Source organism: Hyperolius riggenbachi, chromosome 12 (genome assembly GCF_040937935.1).
Source record: "Hyperolius riggenbachi isolate aHypRig1 chromosome 12, aHypRig1.pri, whole genome shotgun sequence".
Classification (NCBI taxonomy): Eukaryota; Metazoa; Chordata; class Amphibia; order Anura; family Hyperoliidae; genus Hyperolius; species Hyperolius riggenbachi.
The window spans coordinates 174,662,940-174,677,085 of record NC_090657.1 but is presented as its reverse complement, the minus strand read 5'-3'; positions in this window follow the sequence as shown (position 1 = coordinate 174,677,085).

The window sequence follows — 14,146 nt, the reverse complement described above, 5'->3', positions numbered from 1 at the left end:
CACGCGGGGCGGATGACGTCACAAGCCAGGACTTTAACTTAAAGGGGCAGGCTACATAAATGACAGCAGTGAGCGGAAACGGCTGGCGCTGTATAAATCTAAAATACTATATCTGCCACATGGCCAGGATGAGATCTAGAAGCTTATTATTATTATAATTAGACTGTTGTCTTGATATTCTTCATTTTGATTGTAAGACGTGTGAGTTACCCCTCTCCTCCCGCCTGGTACCATTTCTGCCTTTGCTCCTTTAGGAAACACCCGGTTAGAGTGAGGTGTATAAACGTTCACCTAGAAATAGTGATCATTCCGACTTGAAAATAGACCCGAATCATTAACTACATTTTATTGGTTAATTCCAGGCTGCACGGATTTGCAAGAAAAACAAATAGTAACATAACATTTATGTCAAAATATAAAATATAAAACAAAGCGCTCTATATAATTCACATATACAAAGTGACTAAACGGATAAAAGTATATCCTATAGCCATCACTTAAAATGTGTCTTACACAGCTGATCAGACAATGCACCAACTTGTGTGCAATGTAATTGTGAAAAAGAGTCCAAGTTCAGCAAACATAGTACAGGGTTTTGTTGGTAATTAATGCATAGTCAAGGTTTGCACTCTCTGACTCTTCAATATTTCTATGCACAACACAATGCAGGCCCCCGGAAATGGCGTGACTTTGAAATGATTCCTGAGCAAAGCCAGACTGAATGCTCAGTCCGGGATTTTATCAGGACCAATAACAAACAGGCTGAGCAGTTAGGAATGAAACAGAGAGCAGGGTAGGTGTTTTCTATAATGTTTACACTGATATATATATATATATAGTAAAATACATGAGGGTGCTTCGTCTCTGGTTCACTTTAAAAAGAAAAATTCAAAAAAGAACTTTTAGTTTTTGAGAGAATCGATTTTGAAATTTCAAACAAAAAAGTATTCGTGATTAAAAATCCGCCAAACCCCGCCGACTTTAGCAGTTAATAGCAAGGCCCCCTTACGTGGTAGGAACACCAACGACCCTGATGAGTTGCTAGGCAACAAAACGCATTGGGCGGAGCCAGCAGAGTGATGTCACTGGTGGAGGAGTGTAAAAGCGAACGAGCAGCGTCCAGCGTGCCAGCACAACATGACAGCGGCGATTAAGGCAGCAGATGGTTATAGAGCGGTCACTCAGGGACTGGGCTCACCTGTACCTTTTGTAAAGCCCATGAGACGCTTGCCAAACTTGTAAAGTTTTATTTAAAGACTTTTAAACTTTTACAATAAACGATCTGCACAATTGGAAGCGCTTTCCTCCCTCCCTTCCTTCTCTTTGATCAGCATGTGGATGTACATGATGGTGATCTGAATCTGGTAAACGAGGAAATACGGAGGAAGAAAGCAGCTTGCCAGAGAGGCGACGGGTAGGCATACACCCCGGAGGCGTGATTTGGTCGGTCAGACCAGAAGATCTGGTGAGTTATACCCTGAAGAAGGGGGGCCTGCATTGTGTTGTGCATAGAAATATTGGAGAGTCCGAGAGCGCAAACCTTGAATATGCATAACATTTACTGTATGTCAACTTGAAAATATTAGAATTTCTTTGACTGTCTGTTAAAGTGTGACCCATTAGCCTATGTGTTTACTGTGCTAGAAAAGAAATAGTGCGGCACTCCCATTCAAATATCCAGTGGCAGGGGCGTAGCAATAGGGGTTGCAGAGGTAGCGACCGTATCGGGGCCCTTGGGCCAGAGGGGCCCCGGAGGGCCCTCCATCAACTACAGTTTTAGCTCACTAATGGTCCTGTGCTCATAACAATCACTTCTATAGATACTTTGAATAGTGGTAATCATTAACAAACTGCTCCCCATCCCCTTCTTGCACCTCTGACACTGTAGTTGCCATTGGCAGGTTTTGGTGCGCCGTATCAATTGTTTTGTATAGAGTGCTTAGGGGCCCCATTATAAAACTTGCATCGGGGCCCACAGCTGCTTAGCTACGCCACTGGCCAGTGGAAGAATAAAAAAGAACAAGCAAAACTCTCTCACCGCTTCCAGCCAAATCCTTGCTGCCACTCACATGTGGGACGTGTGCTCCGCTGCGTAGTAGGCATAGAAGTAACAAATCTTGGTAATGAAGAAAGAAAATGCGTGCACCTTCCGTCCTGAAACATCCGTGTTTATTGCAGCAGTGAAAGAAACATCACGTAGGATTCCATATAGCAGTTAAGTGGTTAACATACCAGCTTGTGGAGCGATGATGGTGAAGGAGGTGGGTGGCGGGTGTGGATGGCGGGGAGCGACGGCCGTTTCGTGTCACAAAGACACTTGGTCACGCTGCGTTCCACCTGGCAGTAGCGGCTCTCCACTCTGATTCTGGTGGAAACAGTATTGCCCCATCGGCTCTGCTCTACTGCGCATGCACACTGGTGGTACTTGAAAATTTTCAGGTGTTAAAACTGGTACAATTAGTGAAAAGATTGAAAAGCCCTGCCCTAGAGGAATGAACAGAAAGGTCAGAGGTCAGTGCCCATTACAGGCCCCACCTCTAGACAAGCTAAGGGGAGTGGGTAAGTCACAGGTGTATTAGTCATCTTTTTTTTTCCAACAAATCATTTTATTGATTTTAATAACTCAATCCTCATATTTGTATACTTTTAGAAATGCATTTAACTTGGAAAAAAAATCAAAGCACTGAAATGACCTTGGGTAGGACACCACTATCACGCAGTCTGTTCTACGCATTCTAGAGGAGTAATCGTTCTCCACCACCCCTCCTTCGTTCCTCATCAAAGGAAGGGCTATGAGCAAGATCATTTAACAAATTGGACACAGTACTAGAATGTTATTGTTCCCCCCTAATGGCAGCTCTGACAGAGTACACTGAGAATTCATACTTTTTCCGTACCTACCTAGGCCAACTATGATATGTAGCTGACCATATCATTCCATGTGCAGCAGACCACCCTCATTCCATGTGCAGACCACCCTCCCACCCTCATTCCATGTGCAGCCCCTTCTCCATGTGAACAACTCCCACCACCCAGTAAGTACTGCAGTGACACTGTTTCAGTTGGGTCCGGGTGGTGCCGCTAGTAGTAAAAGATCAGAAATTTAATTTAGTGATATTTTAATATGCAGGTCCGGCACCCATTCTCACTTGAACCCCCCCCCCCCCCCCCCCATTACCTACTGCCTAATCTAAACCCTCAACACCTCAAAACCCTCCCCCCATTCCCTAAAGGCACTTCCCCACCCACTCTAGTAAGAAGAGCACCTTGGCCTTAGGTCAAAGGGGGAATGGCCTAAGGAAGAGCGTATGCTTACTGGAAAAAGTGCGTTTTGAGGAAGCGTTTAAAGATATCATAGGTTTGGAGAGTGACAGATGTGTTGTGAAAGGGGATTCCAGAGCAGAGGTAAAGCACGTGAGAAATCTTGTATATGTGAATGTGAGGAGGTGATTCTAGAGGAAGACAAAAGAAGGTCATGTGCAGATCTGAGATTGCGGTTAGGATGATATCTGGTAAAAAGTGAGGAGATGTACAGGGGAGAGAGATTGTGAAGAGCTTTGTAGGGTTAAGAGTTTAAACTGGATCCTCCGGTTAATTGGTAGCCAATGAAAAGCTTGACAGAGAGGAGCAGCAGAGGAGGAGCTAGAAGAGAGATAAATGAGACAAGCAGCCGAGTTCAGTACAGATTAAAGCAGTGCCAGTCTGTTAGTTGGTTGTCCACAAAGTAGGGACCGCTAGTTGTATCGTCTATGATCAGCTACAACCATTTTCCTATGTATCAGCTACTACCCTCATCAGGGGCCGAAATCACCATTTAGGTACTGGACTATGATACTAAACACGGTAGCTAGTAGATGCCTGCCAATCCTTGTGCTCAAATGACTTGATCCGTCGCTCAGGGCAGTTTCTAGGCTAAATTTCACCCAGTTTGAGAGTCAAAAAATACTGACCGTCAGACCACCATGGTCTGACTTTGACTCCCTGGCTGTGGGTGGTAGGGGGGTGCTCTTTTTGCCCTGGACTGGTGGTCAGAGCCCACCATGGTCTGACTGTGACTCCCTGACTAGGGATGGGGGTACTCTTTTTGCCCTGGGCTGGTTGGTGGTCAGACTCTGACCACCAGCCCAGGGCAGAAAAAGCGCCCCCCTACCCCCAGCCAGGGAGTCACACTGTTAGACCATCACCATGGTGGGCTCTGACCACCAGTCCAGGGCAAAAAGAGCGCCCCCCTCCCCCAGCAGCCACATCAGAAAGAGAGAGGCAGTGCAGTACATAGACTGCCTGCCTTACTGCCTACTTACCATGATGTCCATCTCATGGCAGGTGGAACTGGAAGAAGGCGCCGGGCCAGGATCGGTGGGGGTCCGGGCTGGGGACCACGGAGGTGCTAGCGGGCAGCGGCAGCAAGGGCCAAGGCACACACTAGCAGCAGTGGCAGCGAGAAGCCCGAGTCCGACTGGCCAAAAAGACTCCACCTTCTGGGGCTGGGCTCCGCCGCACACCGCTGCTGCACAGTAGGAGGAAACGTCCGTGACAGGATCGATGTCATCGCGCGGCCGCTCCTGTCACGTGACGTTAACACGCAGGAGTGCCCAGAAGGATCTAGGAAGCCGGTGATCACACTGGTGCACAGCTCCTCCTGCCTCTCGCTGCACTGCGTCCGCACGTCACCGGCTCCTAGCAGTGACGTGACGTCACATCCTTTCTGCCTGGCGCCCCCTAATCTGTCACTCTCATCGGCTCCCCGTTCAGCAGAACCGGCTGAACAGGGCAAGAAACGGCCCTGCCGCCGCTCCTATTCATGTATCGCTCCCATGGGAAGCAGCTTGCTCCTGTCTTCTATATGTTGCTCCCCATTTGCATCCTCCTCTTCCATATGCAATAAGTCCTCCTTCCAGGGGCGTAGCTAGAAATCATGGGGCCCCATAGCAAAATTTGGATTGCCCCCCCCCAAAATATATATACAGTGGTGTAAAAAACTATTTGCCCCCTTCCTGATTTCTTATTCTTTTGCATGCTTGTCACACTTAAATGTTTCTGCTCATCAAAAATCGTTAACTATTAGTCAAAGATAACATAATTGAACACAAAATGCAGTTTTAAATGATGGTTTTTATTATTTAGTGAGAAAAAAAACTCAAAACCTACATGGCCCTGTGTGAAAAAGAAATTGCCCCCTGAACCTAATAACTGGTTGGGCCACCCTTAGCAGCAATAACTGCAATCAAGCATTTGCGATAACTTGCAAGGAGTCTTTTACAGCGCTCTGGAGGAATTTTGGCCCACTCATCTTTGCAGAATTGTTGTAATTCAGCTTTATTTGAGGGTTTTCTAGCATGAACCGCCTTTTAAGGTCATGCCACAACATCTCAATAGGATTCAGGTCACGATTTTGACTAGGCCACTCCAAAGTCTACATTTTGTTTTTCTTCAGCCATTCAGAGGTGGATTTGCTGGTGTGTTTTGGGTCATTGTCCTGCTGCAGCACCTAAGATCGCTTCAGCTTGAGTTGACGAACAGATGGCTGGACATTCTCCTTCAGGGTTTTTTGGTAGACAGTAGAATTCATGGTTCCATCTATCACAGCAAGCCTTCCAGGTCCTGAAGCAGCAAAACAACACCAGACCATCACACTACCACCACCATATTTTACTGTTGGCATGATGTTCTTTTGCTGAAATGCTGTGTTACTTCTACGCCAGATGTAATGGGACACGCACCTTCCAAAAAGTTCAACTTTTGTCTTGTCGGTCCACAAGGTATTTTCCCAAAAGTCTTGGCAATCATTGAGATGTTTTTTAGCAAAATTAAGACGAGTCTTAATGTTCTTTTTGCTTAAAAGTGGTTTGCGCCTTGCATATCTGCCATGCAGGCTGTTTTTGCCCTGTCTCTTTCTTATGGTGGAGTCGTGAACACTGGCCTTAATTGAGGCAAGTGAGGCCTGCAGTTCTTGAGATGTTGTCCTGGGGTCTTTTGTGGCCTCTCAGATGAGTTTTCTCTGCGCTCTTGGGGTAATTTTGGTCGGCCGGCCACTCCTGGGAAGGTTCTTCACTGTTCCATGTTTTTGCTATTTGTGGATAATGGCTCTCACTGTGGTTCGCTGGAGTCCCAAAGCTTTAGAAATGGCTTTATAACCTTTAGCAGACTGATAGATCTCAATTACAGTACTTTTGTTCTCATTTGTTCCTGGATTTCTTGGGATCTTGGCATGATGTCTAGCTTTTGAGGTGCTTTTGGTCTACTTCTCTGTGTCAGATAGCTCCTATTTAAGTGATTTCTTGATTGAAACAGGTGTGGCAGTAATCAGGCCTGGGGGTGACTACAGAAATGTGTGATAAACCACAGTTACGTTATTTTTTTAACAAGGGGGGGCAATCACTTTTTCACACAGGACCATGTAGATTTGGAGTTTTTTTTCTCATTAAATAATAAAAACCATCATTTAAAACTGCATTTTGTGTTCAATTCTGTTATCTTTGACTAATAGTTAACGGTTTTTGATGAGCAGAAACATTTAAGTGTGACAAACATGCAAAAGAATAAGAAATCAGGAAGGGGGCAAATAGTTTTTCACACCACTGTATATATGTTACGGCCAGAACCCGAAGTTTGGCCAGAACTAGAAGTGGCCGGCCACTTCGGGTTCTGGCCGGCCAATGTGCGAACTGGCCGCTGCGCTGCGGCCAATGTGAGAAATGCAACAATTCCTGTAAGGTTAATGTTATGCTGTGGCCGCAGCGCAGCGGGCAAATGTATCACATCTTAGTTTATTCAATGAAATTAAGCCGCCGGCTTTTTCTCTGCCTCTCTCCTCCCCCCGCCTCTCTCTCCTTCTCTTATGGGCAGCGGGCGGGGGACACGCGTGTCCAGGAGAGTCGTTCGTTGCGGCAGGAGAGCAGAGCGGGGAGGCTGCAAACATTGCTTCTGCCAGCACCCGCTCTGCAAGAACGGCAGGATTCCCTGCCGCGACGAACGACTCCGGAGGGACACGCGTGTCCCCGCCCGGCTGCCCATAGGAGAGCGAGAGAGGCAGGGGGAGGAGGAGAGAGAGGCAGATAAAAAAAAGGCAGTTCGCACATTGTCGCCGGCTTAATTTCATTGAATAAACTAAAGATGTGATACATTTGCCCGCTGCGCTGCGGCCACAGCATAACATTAACCTTACAGGAATTGTTGCATTTCTCACATTGGCCACAGCGCAGCGGCCAGTTCGCACATTGGCCGGCCAGAACCCGAAGTGGCCGGCCACTTCTAGTTCTGGATAAACTTCGGGTTCTGGCCGTAACATATATATTACCTTGTGCCCCAGGTAGCCCCCCCAGTAAAGGGAGCTAGAGATACCCTCCAGTATTAGGTAGCCCCCAGGTCCGGTTTAAGCAACAATGGGGCCCCAGTGCAAAATAAACCTGGGGCCCCCCCCCAACAGATACCCCGTAACAAAAATCGGCATTAAGGGACCTTTTTTGCAGCTGGTATAGTCAGGGTGTGAAGCCCCAATCGGTCGGAGCTCCACATTCTGGCTACCCCAGTCTGCATGGAGGACAAGGGGTTAAAAAGTTTCAGGAGGGGGGACCCCACATAATTTTTTTTTAAATTCCCACACTCTAAACATAAAAAAATTGGGAAAATAGGAAAAAATGCCAGGGATCTTCATACAGCCATATTGCGGCTGTATAGCAATCCCTGGCCAAAGCGCTGCGGCTCTGTATGGACCCCTTGGAAACCCCGTCAGGAAATTTATTGCTCTTTCTTTTGATGCATGTAAAATTACACTACCGTTAGGTTTGCTACTAAAAGTGACATTTACCGCATTTAAAAGTATACTTTTTTCCTTTGAAACTTTCGATTTTCTCAAAAACTATAAGGTCGATTTGAAATAGTTTTTTTCCTCTTGTAGCCACTGGGGGCCCCTACAAGCTCTGGGGCCCTGGGGCAATTGCCCCCTTTGCCTCTATGGTAGCGCCGGCCCTGGTAGCCCCCACAGGTAGCCACAGTATGTATAAGTAGCTTAACCTCCCTGGCGGTAAACCCATGCTGAGCACGGGCTATGCCGCCGGAAGGCGCCGCTCAGGCCCCGGTGGGCCGATTTGCATAATTTTTTTTTGCTTGCTGTGTGTGCAATGCGATCGCCGCCGCTACCCGCCGATCCGCCGCGCCGCGGCCGCCCCCCCCCAGACCCCGTGCGCTGCCTGGCCAATCAGTGCCAGGCAGCGTTGTGGGGTGGATCGGAGTCCCCTTTGACGTCACGACGTCGATGACGACGGTGACGTCATCCCGCCCGTGGCGACGGGGGAAGCCCTCCAGGAGATCTTGTTCTTTGAACAGGATCTCCTGATCTCCGATCGCCAGAGGCAATCGGAGGGGCTGGGGGGATGCCGCTAAGCAGCGGCTATCATGTAGCGAGACCATGTCTCGCGACATGAAAAAGAAAATTAAAAAAAACGGATTTGCTGCCCCCTGGCGGATTTTTAGCAAACCGCCAGGAGGGTTAAAGGAGGCTGCCATATGCATTTCCTTTTAAGCAATACCAGTTGCCTGGCTGTCCTGCTGATCCTCTGCCTCAAATACTATTAGCCATAGACCCTGAACAAGCATGCAGCGGATCAGAGGTTTCCAACATTATTGTCAGATCTGACAAGATTAGCCGCATGCTTGTTTCTGGTGTTATTCAGCCACTTCTGCAGACAAATAGAGCAGCAGGACTGCCAGGCAACTGGTATTGGTTTAACAGGTAATAAATATGGCAGCCTCCATATACTATCTATCAGGTGTCTCGCTGTAACTTCGTCTTTCTCCAGGGTGCCTCTGTCCCCTCTGGGAGACCCCCTACCGCAGCTGTAGTTATGGGCTACTGTGCATGTTCAGGCACGCCTCTCTTGATCAAGATCCTGTAGATGGGAGCATTCTACACTTGCCTAGTTTGTCTTTGGGAACTGTGAAAGCGCATAATGCTTCTGGCTAAGGGAGCATTCCCTTCTGGCTATGGTTGCTATGGCGATTCCTACGCCACTGCCTCCTTCCTATCCAGCTGCCCAGGACCTGGGCCTGTGTGACCTTTCCGGAAATCTGTTCCCTCTCCTCCACTTTGCCAGAGATATAGATTATGGCACTTGACACTACTGGTGGATAGTCACAAAAATTATTATTTTTTCCTTTAAAGGGGGGTTGCTTTTATTTTGATTGTTGAAAGCTGGGCTGGCCTTACCATGAAGCCACCTGAATAATTGGATTTAGGCAGCAACATCTAAGAGGAATGGCAGGGGAGAAGTGGCGCAGAGCGGCTGCTGTAGAGCACGATTACTTGGTTATTGCCAGGTTCTCCTCTCTTCTTGTGCACTGTGCACCTCCTATCACTGTGCGGAGGTATCTCTCCATAGGCTCCCAATACATGTCATGTGACATTCAGAGCCTACGGGGAGATGCTGCCACCTAGTGATCGGAGAGAGAAGAGGATCCAGCTCCTGATACATGTCATGTGACATTCGGAGTCTATGGGGAGACGCTGCCACCTGGTGATCGGAGAGAGAAGAGGATCCGATGCCTGATACATGTCACGTGACATTCGTAGCCTATGGGGAGACGCTGACGCCTGGTGAACGGAGAGAGAAGAGGATCCAGTACCTGATACATGTCATGTGATATTCGGAGCCTATGGGGAGACGCTGCCACCTGGCGATCAGAGAGAGAAGAGGATCCGGCTCCCGATACATGTCATGTGACATCCGGAGCCTATGGGGAGACGCTGCCACCTGGCGATCAGAGAGAGAAGAGGATCCACCTCCTGATACATATCATGTGACATCCAGAGCCTATGGGGAGACGCTTCCACCTAGTGATCTGAGAGAGAAGATGATCCGGCTCCTGATACATATCATGTGACATCCGGAGCCTATGGGGAGATGTTGCCTCCTGGTGATCGGGGAGAGAAGAGGATCCATCTCCTGATACATATCATGTGACATCCGGAGCCTATGGGGAGACACTGCCATCTGGTGATTGGAGAGAGAAGAGGATCTGGCTCCTGATACATGTCATGTGACATCCGGAGCCTATGGGAAGATGCTGTTACCTGGTGATCAGAGAGAGAAGAGAAGAGGATCCGGCTCCCGATACATGTCACGTGACATCCGGAGCCTATGGGGAGATGCTGCTTCCTGGTCATCGGAAAGAGAAGAGGATCTGGCTTCTGATACATGTCATGTGACATCCAAAGCCTATGGGGAGATGCTGCCACCTAGTGATCGGAGAGAGAAGAGGATTCACCTCCTGATATATGTCATGTGATATCCGGAGCCTATGGGGAGACGCTGCCTCCTGGCTATAAGAGAGAGAGGAGAAGAGGATCCGGATCCCGATACATGTCATGTGACATCCGGGGCCTATGGGGAGACACTCCACCTGGTGATCGGAGAGAGAAGATAATCCGGCTCCCGATACATGTCATGTGAGATCCAGAGCCTATGGGGAGACACTGCCACCTGGTGATCAGAGAGAGAAGAGGATCCGGCTCCTGAAACATGTCATATGACATTCGGAGCCTTTGGGGAGAAGCTGCCACCTGGTGAATGGAGAGAGAAGAGGGTCCGACTCCCAATACATGTCATGTGACATCCGGAACCTATGGAGAGACACTGCCACCTGGTGATCGGAGAGAAAAGAGTAGAGGATCCGGCTCCTGATACATGCCATGTGACATTCTGAGCCTATGGGGAGACGCTGCCACATGGTGATTGGAGAGAGAAGAGGATCAGGCTCCCGATACATGTCATGTGACATCCGGGGGCCTATGGGGAGATGCTGCCACTTAGTGATTGGAGAAAGAAGAGGATTCGACTCCTGATACGTCATGTGACATCCGGAACTTATGGGGAGACACTGCCACATGTTCATCAGAGAGAGAAGAAGAAGATCAGGCTCCTGATACGTCATGTGATATCCAGAGCCTATGGGGAGTCACTGCCATCTGGTGATCAGAGAGAGAAGAGGATCTGGCTCCCGATAGATGTCATGTGACATCCGGAACCTATGGGGAGACAATGCCACCTGGTGATCAGAGAGAGAAGAGAAGAGGATCCGGCTCCTGATACATGTCATGTGACATCCGGAGTCTATGGGGAGACGCTGCCACCTGGTCATCAGAGAGAGAAGAGGATCTGGCTCCTGATACATGTCATGTGACATCCGGAGCCTATGTGGAGATGCTGCCACCTGGTGATTGGAGAGAGAAGAGAAGAGGATCTGGTTCCCAATACTTGACATGTGACATCCGGAACCTATGGGGAGACGCTGCCACCTGGTGATCGGAGAGAGAAGAGGATCCGGCTCCTCATACATGTCATGTGACATCCAGAGCCTATGGGGGGCACTGCCACCTGGTGATCGGAGAAAGAAGAGGATCCATCTCCCAATACATGTCATGTGACATCCGGAGCCTACGGGGAATTGCTGCCACCTGGTGATCGGAGAAAGAAGAGGATCCAGCTCCCAATACATGTCATGTGACATCCGGAGCCTATGGGGAGATGCTGCCACCTGGTGGTCGGAGAGAGAAGAGGATCCGACTCCTGATACATGTCATGTGACATCTGGAGCCTATGAGGAGACACTGCCATCTGGTGATCAGAGAGAGAAAAGGATCCGTTGATAGACCAGTCAATTGTGCTGCCTCTCTGCATAATGTAAGTGGGTAGAGGATTGAGGAACACACTGTCCACACTCCTTGTTTGCTGGGGACGGAGTGAGGGGTTATGGAAGCACAGGTGACCCACTAATTGTTTGTCAGTTGGAGGGGTGTTTTTGAGCACACTGGTTCCACTACTTGTTTGAGGAGGAGGGGGCACTTATTGGAGGATAGGCGGCTCATGGTTGAGAACCATCCCTGACCGTGACCATAGCTGCTGCTAACTCTGGCACCACCACTAGTCAGAGTTTGGCTTACTGTACTTTAACGAACTCTGGTGCCTGGCACCAAAATTACCCTTGTGGCCTATGGCGGCGCCCAATTGCCCACATGCGACTCATTGACAATTTTAGTGTTTCAGGAGGGGGAGAGGGGATCCATAAAAAAAAGTATAAAGGAAAAAAAAAACATAGAGTACACCTTGTCTGAGGTCCACACAATTTTATGAATTTGGGTGGTGGTCCTGTTGCAAACCAGAAGTGAAAATAAACTGATGAGATAAACAATTAACAATTATAATTATTTATCAGTGAGAGTAAAGGTGCCCATACTTCTAGAGATTTTGGTTGTCGATTGACCAAGAGACAGATCTCTCTCTAATCGGAACTGAACGCAGAGAGATCTGCAAGCCCCCCCAACCATCCCGGATCCTGCGGGACTGTCCCAGGTTGGGGGGGCTTTCCCGATATCCCGTGCCACCCCCGTTGTGTCCCGGTCAGCTGGGCAGAGAGGAGGCAGCAAAATATGGTTGAGGCGGCAGCTGCGCCAATGCCGGCATCATTCCTTTCTCCCTCCCTCCCTCTGAATGGCCCCCCTACCATGTCCCCCTGCTTGCAGAGTTTGCGCAGCGGAGTGGCCGGTCCATCCACACATACTGACAGCCGCCTCTTCTCTGCTTCCTGTTTCTATGACGTTCTGCCGGTATGCTTGGATGGATGGTAAGATGACTGCCTGCTCTGCTGCGCAAACTCTGCAAGCAGGGGGACACAGTAGGAAGGGCCCATTCAGAAGGAGGGTGGGAGGGAGGAATGATGCCAGCCCCACATCCCGCATTGGCACCTCGATATTTTTTTTTTGCCTCCTCTCTGCCCAGGGCATCTTCCTCCCACTCTTAAAGTGGCACCCCCTACCCAACCCACGGACACCATCCTCCCCACCCACTGGCAATCCCCTTTCTACCCACTGGCACCCACCTCCCCACCTAAAGGCACCCTGCTCCTACCCAGCAGCAACCTCCTCCCCACTTAGTGGCACCCTCCTCCCTACCCACTGGCAACCCCCTATTACCCACTAGCACCTTCCTCCCCACCCACTTACAACCCCCTCCTACCCACTTGCACATTCCTCTCCACCCACTGGCAACCCCCTTCTACCCACTGGCACCCACCTCTCCATCCACAGGCTCTCTCCTCCCTGCCCATTGGTACCCTCCTCCCTGCCCACTGGTCCCTCCTCCTTCCCATTAACATCCCCTTCTTCCCACTGGCACCCTCCTTTTCACCAACTGGCACCCTCCTCCATCCCATTGTCACCCTCCTGCAAAAGCAGGGGTGTGGCTTAAGGCCTCACAGGGGGCGTGGCTTAAGTTTCCCTCTTTCGCATCTTCAAATGTTCGGAGGTATGGATCTGTTGGCCGCCGTAAGCCACAGGCCGATTCCCGATCGATTTCAGCATGAAAAATCTTTCTGGAATCGGCCTAGTGATGCCGCCTTGCCACCCCTGGCACTGTCCCCCCTTGTGTAAAATGCCTGAGATTTGGCAGCATGTCCGATTAATACATGCAACCAAATTGGCACGAAATCGATCAGGCATGCTCTTGGCAACACCGATTTTATATGATTTTATTGTAATCCTCAAATCGGATGGTCGATCAGCCGCCAAGTCGCCTGATGTATGGCCACCTTTACTGTACAGTCCAACTCACTGTACAGAATGTAGTGTTGTCTGAGGCCTAGTGCACACCAGAGCGTTTCGGCTGCGGTTTGCGATCCGCTTGCGGGTGCGGATCCGCTTGGGTAATGTATTTCAATGGGCTGGTGCACACCAGAGCAGGAGGCGTTTTGCAGAAACGCATACTCCCGGGCTGCTGCAGATTTTGGATTGCGGATGCGTTTCTGCCTCAATGTTAAGTATAGGAAAAACGCAAACCGCTCTGAAAAACGGCACTTCAGAGCGGTTTGCCAGGCGTTTTTTGTTACAGTAGCTGTTCAGTAACAGCTTTACTGTAACAATACATTTAGGGCCCATTCACACCTGAGCGGGAATCGCACGATTCCCGCTCGCGGCAAACCGCTAGCGGTTCTGCAAGAACCGCTACACATTGTAGCTAGTGGCCGTGTTCTCACTGCCGCGGTTGCGGTTAGCGATAACCGCAACCGCGTTGCATGCAGCGGTTTGCCGGCGACGAGCGTTCCGCGATTTGCGATCGTGATTAGCGTGCATAGCACGCTAATCGCGATCGCTCCA